This window comes from Numida meleagris, chromosome 1 (genome assembly GCF_002078875.1).
Source record: "Numida meleagris isolate 19003 breed g44 Domestic line chromosome 1, NumMel1.0, whole genome shotgun sequence".
In the NCBI taxonomy this organism is placed as follows: Eukaryota; Metazoa; Chordata; class Aves; order Galliformes; family Numididae; genus Numida; species Numida meleagris.
Genome location: NC_034409.1, coordinates 92,575,570 through 92,592,241, shown reverse-complemented (window position 1 = coordinate 92,592,241; position 16,672 = coordinate 92,575,570). Strand labels below are relative to the sequence as shown.

Sequence of the window (16,672 nt, the reverse complement as noted above, 5' to 3'; positions counted from 1 at the left end):
ACTGCTTCTTTTAAATGATTTACTCTCAGTCATAACCACAAAGAAACATTCAACCTAGAACATTCAACCCAGTTCACTCCTAGGTTATGTTTACCATGCACTCTCTGAATGCTGCAATTCATTAATAGTTCATATTCAATTAATTGGATCATAAGTTCTCCACAATCAAATATCTCAGGATGCTTACATTTCCTGGCTTAGACATGACAGACAATAATAGCTATATGATGGCCTCATTAAAATGATCAAATCTATTATTCACCATTGCAGAACATGTCCCAAAATCCAAGTGTAGCTATATTTTTTCATTTTCTTTTTTTTCCTCCACTGAGAATGATCAGGAATGCAGGAATAAGTCTTCATTTAAGGCCCTCATGTTCATTTGGGCAAATGTAGCATTAGAGGGCATCACACTCCAGCCTACTTGTGCAATTACTTAATTACTATTATCCCAATGGTAAGAAAGACATGAAGACAAGACAGCTCAACAAATTGCATCGACATATATCCATATAGGGAAACAACATCCAAAGACCTTCCTCAGCAGAAAACTTGGAGCTCTGTGTCAGAAAGGCAAAGACAGATGGTAGCAATACCAAACCACAAACTCATGCTAGTTCAGTGCTTAATCACTGTGTTGCTGCTGTTTTTGAGTTGACTTTGATGTGGTCCTTGTCTTGTCCATGAGAGAGAGAAATATGCTAAGGACTATGATTCAAAAAGAAGCTGGTGAAGATGAGGTCACAAACATCACAGAAGTATTTGTACATTCATGGAAAGCCATCTTCTACATCTATTTAAAAAAAAAAAAAAAGAAATTATGCTAGAAAAATATCCCTCTGCATCAAATTATTTAGACAGAAACACATAACAGGTAACAAAACCTTTGGTTTTAATAAGACTAGTTAAAGTAAAGCATGCTCTGAAACAAACTAGACTACGATCCCAAAATACTAATAGTACTTTGGAGCTTCAAATTGTTTTCCTGAAATTATATTTGCCTGAAAGAAGAACTCTATTAGTTGGATAATAAAACTGAAATATATTGTTGTATAACTCCTAGCACTACACCATACATTTACCTCTTCTCTCCATCTGTCTTATCACTCTCTTTTTGAAAGTTACTTACATATTGGAGATATATTCTATTCAGTCACCTTGGCAACAAGAGTTATTCCCTTATGGAACATATTGTATTTTCATATTTTGTATAGTAATAACAATAGCTGTTAGTATCTGAAAACAGCAAGAGAAGTGGTTCTTCTGTGCCTTAATGTTTGAGGTCATTATCAGAACTGGATGATAACTCTCAAAGTCTGCTACCTTTTTTTAAGCTTCTTATTGTTTTATTTGGAAATATCCTAAAACTATTTAAATATAAACTTGGAATCCAATCCAAAATAGGAAATAAAAGCCTAACATCAGACATAAATAGAACTGAGGTTCTTAAATCGAAAACTGTAATCTCACATCCCACTCATATCTCCTCAGTTTGAAGTTATTAAAAGCTAAATGTGCTTCGTTTCCTAAGTCTGAAGTTGATTGTGGTATGCAATTTTTTAATGCTGAGACAAATCAGAACCCAGCTACTCTGCCTGTGCATATCTTACCACCTGGCCAGGGTCCCTGTCCCCAGCTCAGCTGCCCTCTTGGCCTCCCAGTCCTCATTCACGCCTTTGCGCTGACTCCACACTCTCTCTCTGCCATGCATCCTTCCCTCCTGCCTGACCCTTTCCAGAGGAGAGAGCTCAGCTCTCTGTAATTGCTGGGTGCATGAAAGGGCAGATGAGCAGTGACAGTGGCCCAGGAGTGAACCTGGAACGCAGCCCAGTGTCTGCCTGTGCAGTAGCTCTGGTAGCTTCAGGAGTGATGGCCTTCCAGCTGCTCGCTGCCATCTCACCCTTCAGTTATCAGTTACTGCTTTGCAGTGGGGACTTGTAAATTGACCATGTGGGCACTCACAGTTCAGTGCACAGTCAGAGAGGTCATTTTAAATTACTCCAGATGTCATGGTTTCCCAAAGCCCTGTCTGCCAAGGCTTTCCTACAGAGCAGGTTGACTTTTGGCTGTGCATGTAACATCAGGGCTGTGCAAGAACCCACTCTGAGACTCTTGCCAGAATGCTAATGTTAGATATGCAACAGGATTTGGAAACTCCAGAAATGACCTGCCTGAAGTCAGCTATCACAGAGCTCAGTATCACCACGTTAATAGTAACTAAGTTTTTATGTTACTGACAGACTGCAATGCATCTACACGTGTGCTCAGAAGAAAACACGTTACCCACCACTGGCAATGCAGCCAACTTTGAGATAGAAAAATTTTAAGAATACATCATCACTGCTGAGATGACCAAAAAAAAAAAAAGAAAGAAAGAAAGAAAGAAAAATAAATCCTCTCTACTTAGAAGATGAAGAATTTAATTTTGAATGAAAAAATTTTAAAGTATTTTCCAGGCAGATCACAGGGCGGAGGACCTTCACTCTTTAGGGAAAAAAAAAGTTCTACTTGCTAAAAGGCAACAGACTTCTAGAATCTTACACCCTCAGTTCTTTGCCTTATTGAAGACTTTGCCATTATAACAGGAATTATGTTCCTGTCTTCTGTGTGAAGAACTACAGCTATCTTACCAGTTTTGCTGGATGATTGGCTCCTCTTCTCCAGATAAAACTGATTTTGAGAGAGGTCAAGGAGTCCCACCTCCTGCTCGATACCCAGAGAGGCTGCTCCTAAGAAGACTGTAGCAGACATGCAAGGGGGAAGTAGCAGAAAAACACACATCAAAACAAAAGGAAGGAAAGAGAAATGGGGAAAGACAATGAAATTTTCCTATTCCCCTACTGCTGATCCCTTTTCTCATGTACTTTATCAAATCATTCCATTGTATGAAGAATAACTGATTAAATAGAGAAGTATTTTTAACAAAAAATACTGTGTTTGAAACAGGCAACCAAACTAATGTTAAGTGCACTTACAACAGAGTTAATGCTCTATGTAGCAAGATCATAGAGATTATAAAGTTGCTTCATTTTATTCATATTACAAAACTGCCACATATAATTTGATAATTTTAGCTGTCTTTGATCATCAGAGGATGAAGATTTATCTATCATAAAGGCTAATTACTGTTATCATCTTCCATAGACAGTGGTCTCTATAGGCCCTTCTTGTACTTTTTGATGGAAAGAAGAGGCACAGCCTTTGATGATTTCAGACCCGTCTTATCAAAGAGCCAGTGGGGCACTACCCTTAATGTATTCTTTTCTGAAAAGATGGCAGGAGCACAGCCATCTGCTTTGCACCACAAAAATCCACCAAGAAAGCTTTGTTAAAATGAAGACATCTTATCCTTCATTGGAGATATGGACACAGACTTGTGAGTATTTTGGAAAAAAAATAATTGAGAGGAGAAAGAAAAGGAAGTTATGAATATTGCAGTTGTTCCATCTTATCAGAACCTGTTTCTCACTGACTTTATGACCTCTGTGCAAGTAATTAGCATGCTCTGTGTCTCTGCCATTAGCAACACTCTCAGCTGGGGAGTCTAATGCTATTAACATGATACTTAAAGCAAAAAAAAAGGGGGACAGGGAAAAGATATGGGAAGTACTGAGCATTTACCTGCAGAAATAAATCATGTAATTTCTTTCATTAAATATAGCCAGAATTTGGGACATCACTGACTGATTTTAAACCTTGCAGATGAAATGAAATGAGTAAATAAACAGGCTGAACTAAGCTGTTATAAACAAAACATTCAAATACTCAGAAAAAGTAGTTTCTCAAACCTAAATTACCTCTAATTCCTAAAGAAATTAAGTAACTCATTTCATCTTGTTTGGGTTATTTAATTATCTGATAGAATTAAAAAACAAGGAGCAAGGCTGAATCAAAGAAAAGAAAGATTGGCTTTTTGTCTCACAGTGAGACATACAGCTTAGCTGTTAACAATAAAATGCTATAAGCCATATGTTTCATGTGGTTTTCTTTTAAGCTTGAAATTAGAATGTGCTAATTAGAGTGTAGGCCACATATAAAAATACAGCACTCCATTGCAATTGTGCCTGTATGAAGACTACATTGTTGATGAGAGGAAGACTGGTACTATAATTATCTTACAATCCAAGGAGTAATTCACCTTAGTAATTTTTGAATATGTCAAGAGCCCGGTTCACAAATCACTTAATTGCTTTTTATGTACTCTTTGTGCTGCAATTTACCGTATATGAGAAAAGTGACTTGTGTACCAATATCATATAATTTGCCTCACATTTACCAACCTTCCAAATCATAGCGGGGTAACTAACAATGCATGGTTTCAGCTTCATTTCCCAGGACTCTTAAAAACCTAAGGAGATGTGAAGTTGACAATGTTTCCAGCTGGGAGTAAACAGCATGTTTTCAGAAAGGGGCCATGAAAAACTTCCCAGAAAGCCAGTAGGTAAAATAGTCTTGTCAGTTTGAAGATCATTCCTCCAAAATGCATAGTACTTTATTTATTATCAGAGCAGAACCCATGCTTATCCTTCAGAAAAAAAAAATACAGGGAAGCTGAGATGTGAATTGAACAAGGAAGAGAAAATTCAATACATGCAAAATACATTTTAATGTGCCTTTTTTTTTTTTACATGATCTCCATGAAAAAAAACATGATTATACTCATTATAGAATATGTATCAATTTCTTCTAGTCAGACAGATGCCATCGCGTGAAACATACTGGCCAACAGATCTAACTGGGAACATTGCACCAGAACGTTGATGAAAAACTGAAATTTGTGTGAAAGAGGATAATTTTTAGAAAAAAAAAAAAAAAAGCAAATTGCTTAGGAATTAACATTATTCCAAACAGAGTAGGTCTAAGATATTTTTTCTTTGCAAATCCGAATAGAAATGTTTCATAGTTATGTTTGATGTGCAACCTATATGCTACCAAAGATGCTGAGGTGCTTTGAGGGCATTCATGCAAGGAGAGCAAAATGGTTAGCAGATACCACGTAACTGTTAGCAGTTTGCATACACTTTGCGTTGCTGTCACTGCAATCTGCATACTAATGTAAAATCCAGCCTTTGTCCCATGTCACTTCTCTCCTCGTTTACAGGGAATTACAAAATTGTAGGGATTGGAAAGGATCTTTGGAGATCATCTAGTTTGACCTCCTGCAAAAGCAGTTTCCCTAGAATAGGTTGCACAGGAAAGAACCCAGGAGAGTTCTGAATTTCTCCAGAGAATGAGACTCCATAACTTCTCTGGGCAGCCTGTTCTTGTGGTCTGTAACGCTCAATGTAAGGAATTTCTTTCTCATGTTCATATGGAACTTCCTGCGTTTCGGTTTGTTCCCACTGTCCCTTGACCTGTCTTTGGGCACCACTAAAAAGAGCTGGCCCCATAAACTGTAGGTCAGGCATGCCCAACTCACAGCCCTCAGGCCACACGCTGTCCTGTGACTGCTCCCTGCCCCACGCCATCATGGCGGCGTCTCTGCCCTACTGAGCAGCCTGGCCTGGCCCCAGGTGCACAGCCATGGCTCACAACAACCAAACATCAGTGTGTGATTGGCACTCTGGGCTGAAGCCAGGGCATGGGGAGAGTACAGTGCAATGCTAAATCACATTATAGTAAATACTTTTATGCATTTTGATACACTGGCAAAACACAGTCCTGTGAACACTGAAAAGCATACAGCTTTGCCTTCTGCTGCAATCTGCTTTTATAAAAGAATTTGAGAATAGATTTTAAGATTGCTGAAAAAATAATTGATTTTTTGGTTTATTTGAGACCCCATTTTCAGCTGATACAAATACACTATTTGAGAATTTTCAAATGAAATGTATAGAGTTGGAATCAGATATTTAACTCAAAAATTTGATTATGTCACTTCAACAGACTTTTATTAAAACTCTCTTACCAGAGAAAAACATCCCCCAATTAACATTCATGCCTTATTCATGTCACTGCTTTTTGGCAGTATGCACATTTATGAACAACTGTTTTCAAGGATGAAAACAAGCATACGAAGAGTAAAATTTCATTAAAAATCTCTGACAAACACCTTGAGAGCTCACTAAGAATTGCAACCACTGCCATCGAACTATACTGATGCATTAGTTTCAGAAAAACAAGGTCAAATTTCCCACCAGTTTTTTTTTCGTTGCTCTCTTTTTTTTTTTGTTTCAATCAAAAATATTTTAAAGTTTTTTTTTTTTTTCTTATATATTAGCTATGTTATGTATTTTGTATGCGGCCCAAGGCTATTCCCCTTCACTCAACGCAGCCCAGGCAAGCCAAAAGGTTGGACACTCATGCTTTGGATACTCATAAGCATTGATAAGATTCCCTCCCAGTCTCCTCCAGACTAAACAGTCCCAGGTCTTTTCCTCATAAAGGAGATGCTCCAGGTCCCTAATCATTTTTGGGGCCCTCCACTGGAGTCTCTCCAATAGTTCCCCATCTTTCTTGAATGGGAGAGCCCAGAACTGGACACAATACTCCAGATTTAGTCTCACCAGGGCAGAGTAGAAAGGGAGGAGAACCTCCCTTGACCTGCTGGCCACTCTCTTCTTCTCTTTTTCATGATATGAGACCTTGAATTCATTAATAAAATTTACTTTGAAAAGAACTTCCTGAAACGTAATTTCTAATTCTGTATTTAGAAGTTTCTTCTTGAGTATATTTGACTACATATACATATACTGGTTCTCTTTTTCATAGTTCGTTCCCACAATGTAAAAATTCCTAATTCTGTATCTTTCTCTCTCTTCAAATTCCTTATTTGCTTTGGTGCCTACAATTACACCAAATAAATAAATAATAAAATATTGCCCAATATTTATTCTCCAATCTATATGGATTTTCCACAAATTAACAGAACATATTTTGTAGGTATTCCTGTTAATACTTCAACAATTCATTACTGTCAATGGTGGAACAATCCACTTTAATTATAATTTAATGGAGCACAAAACTATATTTGATCCCAACAAAGATAAAAGTAGAAAGCCTTAGTTTACAAAAAAATTCCTTCTACAGACACTAGCTACCTGAGCTTAACTGGAACAACAACTAATTTCAAGAAGATTACCTAGCTTTGAGATTGACAGGTTCATGCCACACTGGGTGATGAACTGGCTGAACAGTAGGGCTCAAAGGCTTGTAGCTGCAGGATTACATCTGGCTGGTGGCTGATCACTAGCAGCGTTCCCCAGAGCTCAATTCTAAGGGTGAGTTCTGTTTAACACTTCCATCAATTATCTGGATGCAGAATTTGAATGCATCCATAACAAGTTTGCTGATGATACTAAACTGGGAGGTGCTACTGGTTTTCTGGAGGAACAAGAGGCCTTGCAGAGAGATCTAGATATAAAGACATTTAAGTACCTCCAACCTAGGAAATAAAGCAAGAGTAACAAATACATAAAGCTTCAACATGGACAAAAAACTCTTGTTTGCATCCACAGGTCTTGGATGTCCTCTTGTTACTAACCCTTAGTATTGCTGTGATAGGCAGGATTAGCATCACACAGCAGGGTTATTGTGTCTTCAGCTGCTATTTGCAGTGTGGAGCCTTCACTATATGGGAAATTCATATATTGGGAGACGTTTTTCACTCTCATTAAACATATATTCTGTATTCATAACTACACTGGAAGTTAGTTATTCAAACTTCATCTGGTAAATGCTTCCCACTAACCATAATTTCACGGGTACATAACAGAAAATCTATCTTCTTAACATATTCCAGGATATCTTTTGATAATCTTTTCTGCTCGTTTGTTCATACCCAGTCTCATCCTTGCCAGAATGTCTAACTACTCTTTTTGCTGCTTAATGATGAACACTCCTTTCAAATGAAAACAAACAATAGATTTATTTTCTCTCTGGTGATGCTCAAGTATCTTAATTTGTGGGACTTCTGATTATTATTTTTTTTTTACTAATTTAACTCTCCTGTCTTGCAGATAAAAAGGATTACATTTACATCTAGCCTCAGACATTGAAGAACAGTGGGAGTTTTTAAATCAGTTTTCTACTTCTGATGAAGTTGATTTGATGTTGCTAGAAGTCTGTCCAGACTCTGTCAAACCTGTTCACTTCCTATTTAGTTTACACATCAGACTTATATAATCTTAAAAAATTTAGATGCGATAGGTCATTTCTGTAACTCTTTTTGGGGAAAAACAGCACATGATTACAATGAGAAACGTTAATATAATTTAAGATTACATTGTAAACTAAAACCATACTTATACAGCCCTGCTTCTGGCTGTACATTTCTCCCAACGCAACTGTTATTAATTCCATGTTAAATTACTTGTCATATACTTTATTTTCATAGCTTTTTCTTTCTTACTGAGCATATTTTTATTCTTTCTAGTCCTTGTTTCCCTTCAGTGAGGTAAGACTTAAGTGTTTTTTGTCTGTCTGTGGATTTTGAATAAAATGTTTCTACATATTACAGGAATTAAACCCATAAATATCAAATAGCCATAGGAAAAAAATTGGATACTATGGACAAAGAAGTTGTGATGACAAAAAAAAAAAAAAAAAAAGACTGAATATTGGGTCCCTATTTTGTTTAACAGAGAGACATCAGCCAGATAGCTAAGAAGAGAATTTGTCTACAAGGAGAATAATCCTTAGATCTCTTAATACTGCAGAAAATATAGTTAGAATTTTCTTTTGCAGAACATCAAAGATGAGTGGCTTTGACAGCTACAGTCCAGGTATAATTCTTAATATCTGGCATAATTAGCAACTACAATTATGCTCTATATCTTTACTACAAGCCTGCAAAGTCTTTTCAGTAGTACCTTTCAAATATTTCCTTTTCTCATTTTATATCCTTTATATCCTATAAGCAGTGTCCCTATAGTGACATTACATTCACAGTTTTCATCCACTCAGAGAAATGATCAACCATTCTTTATTAGTGTTATCTATAAGCTTGCTAGACTATCATGTTAGAACAAATGCAGTTTTTGTATTTTGCTACTTCATAACGTACATCAGTTATTATCACCCTTCCTGAGTTGAACAGTCAAATAATAAAGCTTATCTCCTAAAGAAATTAGGAATCTCTGTAATTCATTGTCGTTCAAGTACAAAAATATATTTAAAGGATTGTTTCCATACGTATATGACTCAAACTGTAAGAAATATTTTATCTGCTCACAGTTCTGAAATCTTCTCACTCATTTTCTTATGGATTTTTTTCAGGTATGCACTCCAACAGTATTTTGCTTTAGCTATTTGTTTGCTTTTCTGATTTTGCTCAATTAAAAGCATAAAAAAATACACGTATAAGGAAAGCACACCCTCTCCTCTACACTCACTTAGATGTAACTTGCAATCAAATGAATGGAACCTGATGAGGTTTGACAAGAGTAAGTGTGAAGTCTTTCACTTGGGAAGGAATAACTGCATGCATCAGTACAGGTTATGGGCTGGCCTGCTGGATAAGAGCTTGGCAGAGAAGGACCTGGGTGTCCTGGTGGACAACAGGTTGACCATGAGCCAGCAGTGTGTCTTTGTGGCCAAGAAAGCCACTGGTATCCTGGGGTGCATTAAAAAAAACATGGTCAGAAGGTTGAGGGAGGTGATCCTCCCCCTCTACTCTGCCCTCGTCAGGCCACATTCAGAATATTGAATCCAGTTCTGGGCTTCCCAGTTGGAAAAAGACAGGAATCTCCTAGAAGAGTCCAGCAGAGGGCCACAGAGATTAAGGGCATGGAGCATCTCCCATATGAGGAAAGGCTGAGTAATCTGCATCTGTTCAGCCATGGGAAAAGAAGATGAGGAGGGATCTAATTAATGTTTATAAATATCTAAATGGAGATTGGAGGCAAATGGATGAGTCTCTTCTTGGTGGTGTGTAGTGACAAGACAAGGAGCAATGGCCTAAAACTTGAACATAGGAAGCTCCATACAAATATGTGGAAGAACTTTACAGTAAGGGTGACAGAGCACTGGAACAGGTTGCCCAGAGAGGTTGTGGAGTCTCCTTCTACCTGTGAGACCTATTGTAGGGAACCTGCTTTAGCAGTGGGGTTGAACTTGATGATCTCTTGAGGTTCCTTCCAACCTCTGCAATTCTGTGATTCTATGAAATCCAACTTGTGAACAAGTTGTTGAAATATGATCCTGTGAAACAGTTTGAGTTGTATCCCTCAGCCACTGCTTAAGCCACTATGTCTTTCCAGACAACTGCTATGTGTATTTACACCGTTCCCCAATACTTTTTTTTTTGTTGTTAATTTTTTTCTACTTTTATCTCTTTCTTTTCTCTTTAATTAAATTATCCTTACTGCAACTCATGAGTCTTTTTTTCTCTCATCAGTCTTCTCTCCCCCACCTTCCTTTGAAAAGGAAGAGCGGGACAGCAGTGTGGTGGAGTTTAGCTGGCCCCAACATTATTGAATGGAACATTTTGAGTGAGATGACACACTTTTAAAACTATTTTATATCTGACTAGCATATTATGATCAACTGTTTTGTGGTTCATAATCTTAGAAGAGCATAGGAAGCAGGACAATGCAATATAAAGCAGCAAAACTGTTATTTCAGCACAGTTCTGCAGATCACAGTGTGAAGTGCTAACCTTTTGTATATGCAGCTTAATATTTTCATCTCCTGCATGTATTTTTGTGAGAACTCTAAGAAAGGTGAATTTTGTCACCATATTTATTATTGATCTTTATGTTTGTTTCAACATAATTCCACTGTTTGTTTGATGCTGGTTAGCACATAACCTTATTCTTTGAAATGCTAATTGTTTAGACAAAGTATACTGAAGCTGCTGAATAATGAGATATCTTTATCTTCAGGTTTTTCTTTGAAGGAGCCACAAATGCACAGTCACTTACAAACATAATTTTGTAATAAGATTCCTGACACTATTCTTGATGCATGTAAATGAATTAGGTTAAATTCTCTGCTTTGGTGCAATCCGTCTTTTTCTCTGCCTGACTGTGAAATGTCTCACGTAATCTTACTAGAAGGTTTGAGCAACAAATATGGTTTCAGTCTACTTTATAGCATTTATAGCACTACAAGGAACACAACCTATTCTGTCCTACCACTGCAGAGCTGATGTATGATGTTGGCTTTCTTATCTGAGCATTCACATTTCCTCAGGAACTTCTGAGGACCATGAAGGCTGACTACAACAAAGGATTTTGTCAGAATGATAAAGATTTTATAAGTATCTGTTTTACTTCCTAGATATTTTCTGCCATTCTCAAACAGTGAAGATCAGGTCTAGAGCACTATGCCACAGTCAAAACTTTACTGTGTGTTTCCAAGAATGTGGTGTCTATTACATTGTACAGTAGACAGCTGAGAAGAGTTCCTGTCAATACTTTGTAAGCAACTGTCAGCTAAGAAACGTCTTTATAATTACAACACTCACCTTTCTTTGAGCCATTTTGCTTGTAAAAGTGGAAAAAAATGGAACTGTTTTTTGTAGACAAGCACTCTAAAGTAGTAGGAGAATATTGTCCCATCATTATTCCACATCTGTATGAGAAAATATTTAAGGCATTCTACCAGAAGGATGTTTTTTACTCCCTTCTTTCCCCTTTCTCTTTTGCAAGTAGAATCAACAAAAATGTTATTTCTAATAAGGTGTATTTCTACTGGGGTTAGGCCATTTCAGATCTCAAGATTTATGAGTGAAGTCAGCTAATGTGCACACTATCAATGATGGATACTTCTTTCCTAAGCAACTCATTTTCTTCTACTATATGTAGCACTATCAGTCTTGTACAGAAGACAATCATAAATACTTTTCAGAAAAATTATTTTTCAAGTCTCAACATAGTTCTAATTCAACAGCTCATCCTCCAAGAATTATACATGAATTCAAAGTGAGTTAGAATTTGGTCTGGTTATTGTCTCCACATACAAATAATTGTGAGACTGTGATTCTTATTTCACTCAGAACACAGCAACAGGAGTTTGTGAATCAATAAGAGCTTGTGGTTGGTTGTCAGAGCTGCCCCTTGCTGTATAAAGTAGCTCTAACTGCTAAGAAAATGCTAAGCTCCAGTAGCATGGCAACACTCTTTTAAGCTATGCTGACAGAAAAATTCCTTGGATATATCTAGGAGAGTAGCAGACATGAGAGTAGCAGTGATGTGAAATGAAGCAATAATGAACAAGGAAAGAAGGATGAAAAGCACTGAAAAGAAAAAAAACAACACACGTAAAATCTCGTAAATAAGAGTGCTGGATCTTTTTCTCCTGGGTTCAGAGCAACTAATCTTCTCTATCCCTTCTTTGAGTGTAACAAGTAAATGAGTGTGAAAACAAAACATTTTTTAATGAAATAAATATGATTCTAAAATAACTTTAAAACTTTCTCAGTGGAAGAGTTTGGACATAAATTCTCAAATTCATGTTTTCTTATTTACAACTATTTAATCTCTCTCTGTGTAAAGCCTGGGATCATAGCTTCATACATCCTGATGACCCGAAACCTGGCAGCTTAGAAAGCTGAACCAGAGTCACTGACGCTGTGTGTATCACCAGCCCAATCCAACTGAAATAGAAGGAGCCCTTAGGAGCTCTTCATTCACTTTTTTTTTCAAACAAAAAATGGTCAAATGAAAAAGGGTTTTGAATACCACTACATGCAATTTCACTTTTTTTTTTCCCCCATTGTTAACATTTTTTCAGCCATAATATTTTTAGCAGGTAAGGCTCCCTCATTCTGGTAAGCACTCATTTCTTTTCCAAGCTTCCCAGTTAAACAATAATTTCCTTACCAAGTTCTACTCACAAGACCTGACTTTCAGCTTTTGCTAAAATTCAACAGTTGAATTCACAAAGGGATTACCAATGTTATTACCCCAGCAGCTTGCTGTTTGTCCAGCAGTCTAAATTTCTTCCAGTAAAGTATGCTCCAAACTGAAGGAGCAACTCAGGCAGTGCTAAAAAACTCAAAGCTTCACAGTTCTCCTACTTTCAGGAGGTTCCTGGCAGCTGTCTTCAGAACAGCCTCATGGAAGCTGGAACTGATTGTTAAGGAGAAAGGCTAACATTTCAGATGCTAGAGCTCCAATTGGTCAATTTTTTTCTCATGCCCGCAGAAACAGACAAAGCACAGCAATTGTGAGAAACTAAGTCTGAGTTGCTTCATCTGTCCAAAGAGGTGGATGGATGGCAGAAGTGCATGCAGGGAACAGTTTATTTCTGTGTAGTATGGTAAGCCAGTGGTAACCATAGCAGGCTGCTCAGATACACAGCTACTGTTCTGACTCTGGCATGGGATACAGAGGGCAGTAGCACTCTTCTCATTTGTCTGAATTCTCAGCGTGCCATGCCTGTTCCTTGTAGGATCATCTAAGAATGCAATGATAAAGCCTCTAGATAGATTAGGCAAAAGGGTATAATCTCCAAAAGAGAAAAAATGCTCCAGGTAAGTCTTGTTTCTGCGTTTTGAAATCTAAATTGTAAATTAAGTTTGCTTTTCTTAGATGAGCCTGAAAAGGATAGACATTTAGAATTGCATGAGAACGTACATAATGTTTAGAAACAAAACCAAAGTAACACACAAATCTTTAGGTCTGGTTTGCAGTTGGTGTGAAGAAACAACCAGAATTCTACTTCTTTCCATCCTCAGTCATGTCAACACAGGATTTACACTAAATTAGGTTCACAGGTTTTCTTGACTTTCCTGATCTTTTGTTAGGTATTGCCTGATGCTGTGTCAGCATAGCTCTGGCAGATTAACAGCTCCTGTGCACAGAGAGAAGTCAATGGAAGAAGATGCTCAGCATTTCTCAGAGTAGAGTTTCCTTACTGGCAATTTGTGTACCTTTCAAAAGGTTTTGTTTTTCAAAACCAATTTTGATGCTCTCAAAATAAATTACATATTCTGTAATTACTGCTACTGAGTCGGACTTTGCATGGAGAGAGTATATTAAGTATGAGTAAGCAATCAGAATCTGACCATTAATCATTTCTTTTTATTTATGTCCATGTAAAGACAGAATGCTTCACATTTGTCCATCTTGTTCTCTTTTCTTCCTAAAAATCAGAGTATGTCTGTTTAGTGGAAACAGTTCCAGAATTGACAACTACTTTGAGTGTCGTTCTCTATCTTAAATCTGGGTTCTTCTTTTTTTAATGATTGTTTGAAGGTTCACCGTCACTGATTTAAAGATGTCACTTACATTTTGGAAGGGATGAATGGGTACCCACATGCATTTCATGTGTGTTTTGAATAACATCTTAAAACCCAGTGTTATTCTTGTTGAGGACAGCATTCATCGTTAATGTATTCAAAACCTCTCTTCAGCAAAACCAAGCCATTTAAATGTTTTGTGATCCTTAAGGGCAAAAAAAGTTGTATAAATACGATGATTTGGTGGTGATAGATTGGCGGAGGGTGAAAAGGCAGCATTGTGCATGTGACAATCCCAGTTCTGTTTTTGCCCTGGCAGCTCCCTGCATTTCAGTGCTCATTCCACTATCACCCTGGGGGACGCATCCCCACACAGTTCATCTCTGCTGCTGTATGTGTGCCCTGTGGGACCCCAGCTGCCTGAGCCAGGCAGGCCAGGGAAGTGCAGGTAATGGCAACACGGATGGGCACCAAAGCTGCTTCCAGCAGACCCCAAAGCACAGCCCAGCACCCAAACCAAATGCTCTCTCCACCTCCAAGCATTGCACATATGCTTGACAGGAGTCCAGGCACAAGACAGACTAGTCCATGCTGTGTCAGTGCCCAAAGATAAGCAGCGAGGGTGGTGTGTTCACAATCCATTGCTCAGTGACATCACAGCCTGTTGTATGTCACTGCAGTCCATCTGTCCCCACAACACTCACTCCAGCATCACCTCCCATTTTGCCTTCTCCTGGGTACCGCTGTTTTCCATCAGGCTCCGAGGACTGAGGTGTGCCTTCCCTGAATTCTGTCATGTGCCCCCATATCTCCCTTTCTTGTGTTTAAAATGCCAACTGAGCTAATTTAAAAATTTTGAAGTTTCAAAGAACACTAGACATTTTTTCTCTATTTTTATTTTTTTGCATTTTAAACATGCCTGCAAGAGCCACAGTCTCATAGTTAGTGCTTCAGATATCGCCTGATTTTCCTATCCTTTATTTGCTGCACCTTTCCATTTCCTCCTGTTCTCCTTTTACAGGACTATTCATTTGATATTAGTGCACAGGTCTTAATTTTTCCCTGATTAAATTAACTCTAATTGGTCTCGAGGTTATGTTTCCTCAGATTCTGCATCAGCAAACTGTAATTTTTTCACTAATACATTACACAGTAACAGTGTTAACCATTACCTGTATTTCTGTCTTCTTACTTCAGGATACTTGCTCAATCCTTTCCTCATTTCCTCTTCTGTAAGTATCACCCTTGCCTTTTTTTTTGGAATCTCTTTGATTGTCAGTTAGGGAATGTTCCTCTTCCTAGGATGAGCAGCTTTCACTGATAATCACTCTTCCTACATCTCTCAAGGGAGACAGAGGGGTTGGAACTAGATGATCTTTAAAAGTCCTTTCCAATCAAATCATTCTGTTGATTCTGTAAATTCTGGTGTCCTAGTTTCAGCTGGGGCACAATTGTTTTCTTCAGAGCATCTGGTATGTTGCTATGTTTTGTTTCTAGGAGAAAAAAAAAGGTTGGTAACACATCTATGTTTATAGTTGCTGTTAAGCTATGTTGTACTACGTTGTATACTATGTTGGGCCCTTCTTAGTGAAGGGCCCAAGGAGCTGGGAGGGAACAGAATTAGGAGAGCTGACCTAAACTGGCCAAAGGGATATTCCATACCATGTGACATCACACAGAAAAAGTTTTGAAGAGGGGTGGGAGTTCATCTCTCTCTCTTCCACTGCTTGAGGGGCTACCTGGGCATTAGTTGAGAGGTGGTGAACAATTGCTTGTGCATCACTTGTTATATGCATTTATATATATAGATACTCATAACTATTCTCCTTTTCCTTTTCTCTATCTCAGCAAATAGTTTTAACACAACCCATGAGTTCTACTTTGTTGTTTTCTTTTCCCAATGTTCCTTCTCATCCCACTTGGATGGGGGGGAGTGAGCAAAAGACCGTGTGGTGATTAGCTACCTGCCAGGTTAAATCACAATAACTGGGCGGGCAGGTAAAACAAGTTGCTCAGTAACTGAGGTACTCACTGGAACACATGATATTCTGTGATCTGTAGCAAAGACTTGAATCTTCCCAGAAAAATGCCCTAACGGTTAGCCTGCTTTGAAATGACTGAGTCTCATTTGTTGAAGCAACACATTCAGGCAAACTGAAACTAACAGTGATGTAAGTTGCCTCATATCTATCAGTGCTGTGAATTTTAGTTAAACAACCTCTACCTTTGCTCCTCTCATAGATTTCTCTACAATTAATGAACTATACTTTTATGCGTCCTGACATGATTTGTATCTTTGTTAATGTCAAGATCAACTTCATTTAAATGATCTCTGGCCACTATTTGTCCAGCCCTCAAATCTCCTAATATAAATTCAATTATCTCCTGAGAGAACCCAATGTAACATTGCCAGCTTTCTTATTTTTAACTTAAAATTTCCTTGTTGCCCATTGCTTATCCTTATTCACTAGCAACTACAATAATAGTTTATTCTCTTTTGTGTTTGCAACCATTTGAAAAGATTGCAAGCTGAGACTAAAGACAACT

General features: G+C 37.8%; 2 long non-coding RNA genes across 3 annotated transcripts in view; one reads left to right on the top strand and one right to left on the bottom strand.

Moving 5' to 3' along the window:
* LOC110401631 lies at positions 1-15,720 on the bottom strand. The gene is made up of 3 exons (XR_002440505.1): positions 15,298-15,720; positions 2,631-2,738; positions 1-793 (listed from the first exon to the last, which is right to left on the bottom strand). It is a non-coding gene; the product is annotated as an uncharacterized LOC110401631 (long non-coding RNA).
* LOC110401625 overlaps positions 13,972-16,672 on the top strand; it is a 61,694-nt gene continuing 58,993 nt past the window's right edge. Inside the window, exons 1-2 of one of the 2 annotated variants that reach the window (XR_002440477.1) lie at positions 13,972-14,897; positions 15,323-15,357. This is a non-coding gene — a long non-coding RNA (uncharacterized LOC110401625). The remainder of the gene's footprint in view (positions 14,898-15,322; positions 15,358-16,672) is intronic. The other variant, XR_002440473.1, reaches the window with a different exon arrangement.